This window comes from Myotis daubentonii, chromosome 1, assembly GCF_963259705.1.
Source record: "Myotis daubentonii chromosome 1, mMyoDau2.1, whole genome shotgun sequence".
Lineage (NCBI taxonomy): Eukaryota > Metazoa > Chordata > Mammalia > Chiroptera > Vespertilionidae > Myotis > Myotis daubentonii.
Window position 1 is genome coordinate 53,239,430 of NC_081840.1, and position 10,129 is coordinate 53,249,558.

The 10,129-nt window shown below is 37.8% G+C and overlaps 1 pseudogene; it reads left to right on the forward strand.

The window, feature by feature from the left end:
* Positions 1-8,621: 8,621 nt before the first annotated feature.
* On the forward strand, positions 8,622-9,738 carry LOC132212368 (phosphatidylinositol N-acetylglucosaminyltransferase subunit C-like; annotated as a pseudogene).
* The last annotated feature ends 391 nt before the right edge of the window (positions 9,739-10,129 follow it).

The following is a 10,129-nucleotide window of genomic DNA, read 5'->3' on the forward strand; positions in this document are numbered from 1 at the left end:
CAGTGATAGCAATAATGTAACAACTAATTCACTGGTAATACATGTTGTGATGATACTTAGTTATTTGTAGGTTTAGGCACACAAAAACTGTTTTTGAAGCTTTGTATTGCAGTTATACAAATATAATTTTTATATGCCCTAATCCAAATAAAAGCGAGAAAAAAAAATCAAGAAACTACACTCATTATTTCCTTCCTTCAAGGTTTAGCCCAAAAGTCTGTGTAGGCAGCTGGGAACAGCGGGATGAGCAGTGGTTGTGGTGGGCTGGTGTACAGTAAGAGCCTGAGCAGTGTGACAGGGTATCCATGTGGGGAGGTGACATTCTGGACCAAGGTGTCAGAGCGTGAGTGGCATGAGAAGGGTGTTCACATGGAGGGATGGCAGCAGCAATGGGAAAGTGGCACACACAGGGCTATTAAACAAACATGTGAATCCAGTTGACCCTTGAAGAATATGGGGGTTATGGGCACCGAGCCCCTGTACAGTTGAAAATCTGTCTAAAACTTTTGACTTCCCCAAAACATAACTACAGTCCCTTAATATCCATGGAGGATTTGTTCCAAGACTCCTGAGCACACCAAAATTTGTAGATGCTCAAGTTCCTTATATAAAATGAAGTAGAATAATGCATAGTTGGCCCTTCACACCTACAGTTTCCTAATTTTGGATGGAAAATTCTGTTTTCAGTCCACGTTTGGTTGAATCCATGGATGTGAAGCTCAGAGATATGGAGGGCTGACTGTATATTTATTGAAAAAAACAACAACAAAAACAAAAACAAAAAACAACAACACAATTACATAAGTGGACCTGCAGAGTTCAAACCTGTGTTGTTCAAGGGTCAGCAGTATATTGAAAATAATGGTTGCCCAGATTCTCATTGTTGGAAAAGGCAAGTACGAATGAGAAAACTAGAATGAACCTTGTGTTTTGGGATCAACAGTACCAATGAACTCATGGATTTCTATAGGTGGGTACTTAGATGGAGAATAGATATGATTGTAAATGTATGTATAAATACATATGTATATACATACACTCACTAGCTTTGTCTACTGTGAGAGCCTGGAAACAGCAATATTCCAATAGCAATGAGCACATTTAGCATCCAGATCTTGGTTTCTAAATTCCATTCTCCATTTAAAGGAAGGTAGAGTAGAGGCAGGGAATGTACAAGATGAGCCTGGAATATCTTGTGTCAGAAAGAAAGGAAGCATTAAAAAATAATGAAGATGTTAAAAGGACAAAAAAGCCAGCTTCTGGAGGCTCCCACTGGCCAACTTTGGGACAATCTGATCATCAAAATAAGTAACAGTAGTATGAATTATAAAATTGAATTGAATAGGATTCATGAATCTATATTGATATAAATATAGATATAAAGGAGAAAGATTTTCCTTATAATTAGTAAATGTAGAAAAAATGATGGAACTTTAGAAAATCAGTATTTGACAACCATCTATATACATAAAAGCCTAAGCAACTGAACGACCAGTTTCCATGATGTGCACTGACCACCAGGGGGCAGACGCTCAATGCAGGAGTTGCCCCCTGGTGGTCAATGTGCTCCCACAGCCAACCTCCCACAGCCAGCCAACCTCCCACAGTCCCTCCCCACTGGCCGGCCAGGTCTGATCAGCCCGATCAGAACTTCCCATGGCCCCTACCCTTGGCGAGCCAACCTCCCTCTGCCCCCATCGGCCCCATCCCCGGCCAGGCCGAGGAACCCCCACACACGCACAAATTCGTGCATCAGGCCTCTAGTAATAATAATAATTAATTGAAGGGGGAAAAAACCACGGTCAGTGCTAAAACCAGTGCATTAAATTTGATGAAGAATGAGATAAAGAACCTCTTCATAAAATATATTTTAATTACAAAGTTAAAAAGTGTAATTTTATAGAGGAGAAGCTTGGACTTATCTTAGTCAAATATAACTAAAGGCCCACTGAGGGAAGTTTCCTAGAACAAAAGGAGTCATTCCAAAGGCAATAATCTTTTCACTTCCAAGAATCAGATCTAACCATCCCTATTTAACTACCTTCCACATTCTCCCTCACTATATCCTCTTCAAATGACCCTCTTGACCAGGCATCTAATTTAAAAATTAAAATGAGATCATTCCACTCTGAGTCTTTAAAATATTTCTTTTACTTTTATAGCTGCTTTCTTTTCACAAAAACTTCAAAACAGTTTGAACGGAAATGTTGATTATTTCTTATTTCTTGTTTAAGTTGTGGCTATGTGATTTACAGTGAGAATTGTGACCACAATAATGAGGTTTTTCAACGTCAGACACTCGTTGGTAAAAGTCTTAGAGGAATTAACAGCACTGTGTTTTGACAGAATTTACTCCCCATAGTGAATTTTGAATGGCCACAAATTCTTTGCAACTTCTCCCATCGAGAGGTAGAGTCGTTGAATCTGGGTCTGCCTTGTGACTTTGACCAATAGAATATGGTAAAGGGACATTGTGAGACTTCCTGGCTGAGGCCTCAGAGAAGTCTTGATGCCTCTACTTTAGTCCCACTGAAAGCAGCTGCCATGTGAGAACCCGCTAGGCAGCCTGCTACAGAGGCCGATGTGGAGGCAATCGGAGGTGCCCAGCCAAAAGCCGCAGTCAACTGCCAGACATGTGAGACTATTCATGACCATTCTGCACCAGCTGATTTGCCAATAGACACATGTCCAACCAAGGAGAGCAGAGGCTCGTCATCCCCATTGAGAGCCTGTCCAAAATACCAACCATAGAATTATAAGCTTTAAGAAAGCAGGAGTCAAGAATCTATGACCTGTGGGCCAAATCTGGCTCACTGCCTCTTTGTAAATAAAGTTTTATTGGAACAAGGCCACACCCATTTGTTTACATATTGTCTATGGCTGCTTTTGAGTTAAAACAGTAGTTTGAGTAGTTGTGACAGGGATTGTATGGTCTACAAAGTCTAAAAATATCTATTTGGCCCTTTACAGAAAAAGTTTGCCAAGCTTTATTTTAAGCCATTAAATTTTGGGGTGGTTCGTTATGCAGCAGTAGATAACTCAAACACTCCCTTTATAGCAGAAGAGCAGTCAAGTCCTTGCTTGAACTGTAATTAATTTATGTAATTTCATGTACACATGTTGAAGCCTGTGAAGGCATTTCACTTTATCTAGACAGACATCTGTTTTCATATGAATAACAATGTCATTTTTCTAAATAGAATATGTTAATAATGCTGGGCACAATATCCACTTTCTTGATACAAAGCACTGTTCAGATTTAATAACCAGATAAAATCCAATATGGTTCTTTTCCTCCCTCAGAAAATGTTTTATTTAAAAATTATTCATGCTAAAGTGATTTTAACTTGATGTCAGAAATGAGCCTCAGTACTATATGAAAGTCTTTCAAAGTGTAATTATTCACTGTAGAAAGCCAAGCTCTAAGTATTACTGCTACATTTTCACAACTTTTGCCTGAAAGTCAGCCCTTATCTTATTTTTTAAAGAAAAATAAAATATTAGCCTGTCTTCAACCTTCAAAGAGATGAGCCATATTTTCTGACTTGTACAAGGTATTTTAAAAAACTAATTTTAGGGATTGGCAGATCCACTATGTAATCCTGGCTTGTTGAAAAGTATATGAATAGATTTCTTCATGAGTTTGGGAACTATGAATAAATATAATGTAAAAACTGTCAAACTCAGATATTTATCTGTGTACTGCAGAAGTTTATTAACTATTCCTCTATGCCTAAATACATGGACAATCAGTTAATGGTGATTAAGTGCTCCTATTTCTGCAAAAAAACAAAAACTATAGAATAAAATGAAAGTAAAGGAAATGGGAAATATATTTTTTCATGCAGCTTTAAAGAGATATGAAATATACACAAGGCATGAGTGTACATGGTCAGTTGTCTTCAATCAGTTTAGAAGCATATACAACTATGAGAGAAAATAGTGGTTATAGAAACAATATGAAACTGGGAATCCGAATTGCCATCATTAAGAGTTATTATGGAACCAAATAAACTGATGTTCAAAAATAGACCCAGAGTCGTAGAAGCAGGAACAGACTGTTGAACCTCAGGGGGAATGGAGAGGAGGGTGGGTCAGAAGAGATCAACCAATGAGCTTGCATGCATATATGCATAACCTGTGAACACAGACAATGGGGTGGTGAGGGCCTGGAGTTCGGGGGAGGACAGGAGCAGGCTGGAAGAGGTTCATTTGGGGGAAAAGGAGGACCTATGTAATCTTTCAACAATAAATATTAAAATAAAATAAAAAGTTATTATGATTCTGAAGGCCTACCGCTAGGTTAGCAATCAGACTTAAAGGATTCTCCTCCGAGCTATTTTAAATTGTCCATTCATATTTTAAGAAAACCTTTTACAATTCCTAACTTGATCTCTACCTTTCCTACATGCCCAATTTATAACACATAACCAATATTTAAAAGTTATATTTAACAACATATTATACTTTTATTACCCTTGAATCAGAATTGTAAGATTTCAGGACTGGAAGAGACTTTGCAGATTTTCTGACCCACTTGCTTTTTTGCAGAAAAGGAAATTATTGTTTTGTTTTTGTTTGTTTGTGTGTGTGTTTGGATATTATATACATAATATGTAAAGGACCAACTTAGGTATCATTTTGTACATATCTAACAAACTACCAGATTCTAAATACTTTTGAGCAAAACAGAAATATTATGTATTTCTGTATATTATGTATCAGCCAGGTGAATTTACTAATTTTAACAATAATTTAATGAAGAAGTTGAGACTATTCAGGTTGTTTATAGATTATAAGAACGTGGTAAGAGTGCTGAAAAACCAGCAATAAAATTCAAAGGGATCTAAAAATGAGAATAAAGATTGCATTGGTCAGTAATTCGGTGATTTAGTCTGAATTGTGTATCCTTATTGAAGTCTTAACCCCAGTACCTCCGAATATGACTGTATTTGCAAATAAGGTCTTAATGAAATAATAAAGTTCAAATGAGTCCATTATGGTGGGCTTTAATCCAATATGACTGGTCTCATAGAAAGAGGAGATACCACCCACACAGACACACAGAGGGAGGGCCTTAGGAAGACAGTAGGAGATGGCCATCTACAAACCAAGGAGGGATGCCTCAGAGGAAAACAATCTTGTCAACCCCTTGATCTTGGACTTCTAGACTTCAGAATTGTGAGAAAATAGATTTCTGTTGTTTAAGCCACTCATTCTGTGGTACTTGGTTATGGCAGCCCTAGCAAAATGTGATACCCAGAGCTTGTGAAAATGTGATACCCAGGGCTGAAGATGACCAAATGACATGATTGTCATCTTTATTATGGTGAACACCATAGTTCTGTTTATGGAACATAAGATTTTGTAAACTGTATACAGTTCAGATATTCTGTTACCACAGTTTCTCAGTTCAAAGTTCCACCCAACGACACACATTTTAGACATCTAAAAATAAATGGAAAAATGTTTAAATTTTACTTAAGTCACTTAGAACACACACAAAGTGACTCGATATTCATAACACATGACAACACTTCCTTTAAAACCTCTTTCCTCATCTAAAAAACCTCCCTGTCACAACACAGCAGCTAATCCAATTTCTTTCTCTTTTCTCTTTTTTATAAACTTTCCAAACTCTTTCTTAGCCAGTGCTTATTGGCTTTGCCTGTCTTAGTGCCTCTTCTTGTCCTTAGCATCTCTCCAACTTTTCCAATAGATTTTTTTTTCCTAAAGAGGTTTGATGAAATTTATTTCCGCTTACCCACTCCACCAATCTCTTAAAAAGACCAAGGAGCTGACCTTGCCAAGAAAGAACTTCCCTTGATTGAAGGAGGGAAGAGAAAGGCTGTGAACAGTCAGACATCAATTTTTTTTTTCCTGTCAAAAATGCATTAAACTTTTTGGCAGCTGTTTCACATTGTTGTTGATATTAAGTTTACAGTAAACTAAAATGTTTCAGTATATTAAGTGAAATCATCCCTATCCTGTACTCAGGACTTTTAAAAAAACCCAAAACATTAAATGTAAAACTTTTTATTTCTTCCTAAGTTTAATCTTTGCCCCAGTGTTCAAAAACTCCAAGATCCTTTTGAATCTTTTTTTCTTCCATCTAACACGTAGACATTGTTTCTAGTCTTATGGAGTTGATAGCCTGGAACCACCAGCTGAGAATGAGTCAGCAATATAGTGTGGCTGTTTTTATAAAGCCAACTGTGATAGTGAAATATATTAATAGGTCTATGACATCCAAGAGCTAGGAAAGTATCCCTTTGCTAAACTTAGAATTGGTCACGCCCTTCAAGTATTATGCCAAGTTTGGGCACTGGCATTTCAATGTACATGTGAAATGGCAGGGACATTCTGAGAGAAGAGTCACAACAATGAACCCAAAAATGAAATGAAATGTGGTTAAATTAGTTGAAATTATTGAAACCAGAGGAGAAAAACTTTTACTTATTTACATAAAGACTCTGTAAACAATACATAGAACTATTGTTTTTCGGTTTCTGAGGGAGTCCAAGACAAAATAAGAGGATGTGACCTTCAGAAAATGGAAAACAACATAAAGGTCTAATAACAGAGAATTGTTTAAATAAAGTATGGTGCCTCAGTATAATAAAAACCAGTATGAAACACTTGCTAAAACATAGTGAATGCTTTTTTTTTATCATCTCAGAGTAAGGAAGGCTCTTCAAAGATTCACATAAAACTCAAACCATAAAGTAAAATATACATATAAATTTAAAATTTCCATTAGGAAAACAATAAAACTAGAAAGAGACTTTTAAAAGTCAAACAGAGCAAATAATAGAGCAAAGGCCTAATTTCTTCAATGTACAGAAAAATTGAACAATTCAATAAAAAATGACTAATAACCCAATAGAAAAATGTACAAAGAATTTAAAGGAAAAGATTATATTAAGATAAATGCACATGGGTAATAAAAATAGTAAAAGTTATTTAACCTCACTAATAATTAAAGAAATATATATTATACCTAGAACTAAGTATACATTTAAAAATCTTGCCTTAACCGGTTTGGCTCAGCAGATAGAGCGTCGGCCTGTGGACTCAAGGGCCCCAGGTTTGATTCCGGTCAAGGGCATGTACCTTGGTTGAGGGCACATACCCAGTAGGCAGTTGATCAATGTTTCTCTCTCATCGATGTTTCTAACTCTCCATCCCTCTCCCTTCCTCTCTGTAAAAAATCAATAAAATATATTTAAAAATAAATAAATAAATAAATAAAAATCTTGTTAAAATGCCAAGTTGAAAAAGGTTGAGAATATCCAGAATTGTCAAGAATATATGTAAGCAGTTACTCTTACATACCATTGGTAGTACTATGAACTGGTATATTGTTCTTGGAGAGTAATTTGGCAAAAGTGATAAAATTTTTCAATATTTACTCCCTTTGATCAAGCCATTATACCTCTAAAAATTTATTGAAAAGATATTCTTTACACAAGTACAGAAAGATGGAGACACAATTGCAATGTTGTTATAGAAAAAAAAACAAAACCCAAATGCTCATCAATTAGAAACAATTTAAGTAAATTGTGGTTCATATATTATATGAAATTCTAGGCATCCATTTTATATTCCTGTGTATTGCTATGCACCCAGACATGGGAAGATAGCTTAGATATATTGTTAGGTGAAAAACACATTGTAGAAAACATTATGTAAAGTATGAAATAAAGTATATATATATATATGTACATGTATATGCATAAGACTACACACTAAGCTGGTAGTCAGGTCTCTATCCCATAACCAAGAGAATGGAGGATTCTCCTCTAGCAAAATTGATCAGTTTAAGAGAAAATACTTGCAGTTAGGTTCTGTGGTCCTCTTTATGTTATAGCAGAGAACCCATCGGTCAGCAAGGGTCACTCAGGCACACTGAGCATCTAACCAAATCCGTTTTTAAGTGATTCCTTAAATATGAACAGAGAAAATGATCAGATATTTGAGGAATGCTTCCAACCAAGAGACCAAAACAAAGAAATTACAAAAACAAACAAAACAAAACCCAAACAACACACACACACACACACACACACACACACACACACACACACACACACGGAAAGAAAAAGCCCTCAGAAACACCACCTAGAGAAGCAAAAAGAATTAAAAGGTCATTAATAGCTTCAGTTTCTATGACGCACAAAAGAATTCCCTTTTATTTAAAAAATAATCAAAAAAGAAAGGAAAGAAAAGAAATTTTGTGGATAATAAACAGCCATGGAAAAATTCAATACAAGAATTGGAAGGTAGTTGAGGAAAGGTCTCAGAAAACAATACAAAAAGCAAGCAATGGAAAAGAGGAGGAAGAAGGCCAGAAGGCCGCTGGCCACCCCCGCTCAGTCATGAGGCAGGAACTTGGCTGTGCTGGGCTGCCCTGCCTCAGAGAAGAAACGCATCTGTTGCAGGCCCAGCCTGGGTGGCTGCCTTTGAAAGCAAGGGAAGGTCAGCATGTATCAACCACAGCAAGCATGGAATTTCCAGAGAGGTCTGATTTCAAACCTTTATAAAGAACAAGAACCACGTTGATTTCTACAAGGGAAATTGAACTGGCCTGAGTTGGAGGGAAAGGATAATGTGTCTAACCTGTAACTCACTCCAGGCGACGGAAGGTCTTATATCAGCAACAGCCCTTTCCTGATAACAATGTGGACCAATGGCTCCTGGAAAAGCTCCAGGAAATATGCCGGGAAATATCAATATTGGATTGTGGTATTTGCATCCAGCATGGTGATAAGCAGCTATGTAGTGTCTGTGTGTTTTTCTAGTATATGGACAAGGGTCACCTACCCCCACCACCCCCTACCACCGCCATTGGCCTTTTGGGACCAACCTGGCTTCACTGATTGGCTATGCTTTGTTTGATCTCCCTGCAGGACTCAGAAGTGGGCAAACCCACTGACTTTATGACTTTCACATATGAGATTTCCCCAGTACTGAAGACCCTGACAGTCTGTGAGCACTGACACCATCTATGCCATCGCCATCTTTAAAAAAAAAATGTTTTATTGATTTTTTTTTACAGAGAGGAAGGGAGAGGGATAGAAAGTTAGAAACATTGATTAGAGAGAAATATTGATTCAGCTGTCTCCTGCACACTCCCCACAGAGGATGTGCCCGCAACCAAGGTACATGCCCTTGACCGGAATCGAACCTGGGACCCTTCAGTCTGCAGGCCGATGCTCTATCCACTGAGCCAAACCGGTTAGGGTGCCATGTCAATCTTCATGCTCTTCGGCCACCTCACCCTCTTCGACTAGCGCACCAGTGATGCCATTGTGTCCAGCACGCTGTCCTTGAACATGGCCATCTTTGCTTCTATCTGCCTTGCCTCATGCCTGCCTGGGTTCCTGCATGCCTGCATCATGGTAACATTTGCCATCCAGATTTTTTCCCTGTGGCTCATGTTACAGAAGAAACTGACGGCATGTACTCCTCACAGCTATGTGGGGTCACTTTCTTTTTTCTTTTGCGTCTGAGAGGCCTGCTGTCCATTCGTGTGTGGGAGCAATCCTCTGCCCTTCTGCTGGTGTCCGTCTCCTGTCTCTGCCTTTTCTACCTCACTCACCTGCAGCTTTTTAAAAAAACATTTATGGGCCTTGGGATGAGGCTGAGATCAAAACTTGTCCAGGGTTCTCAGTTAAGTTAGAAACCTCCATTTTGTTAACAAGGCCCGCTGATGGACCAGCCTCCCAACGAGAATAAGATTTGAAGGCAGAGTTCCATTCTGGAAGCAGCAGGCTGATGTGGGTGGGAGAACAGAGATCAAAACACAAAGTTTACCAAAGGCCTGGGTTGTGAAGAGGCTTATCCTTTCTGTTATTTGGTGGATGGAAAAGCTTTCCGGGGCTCTTGTGGATGATTGTCTCCCATTTATTACTCACTATAACAAATGAAGTGATATGGTTTCTAATTATAAAAAAAAAAATAACAACATATCAAAAAAGAGGAAAGAAAATACAAGAAGATAAGAATATCAGTCCAAGAGAGCCAATAGCTGAATAACAGACATTCCCCAAAGAAAAACAAAATGGAGGACAGCAATCATCACAGAAACACAAAATTTACCCAGAATGAAAGGGTACAAGTTCCCAAA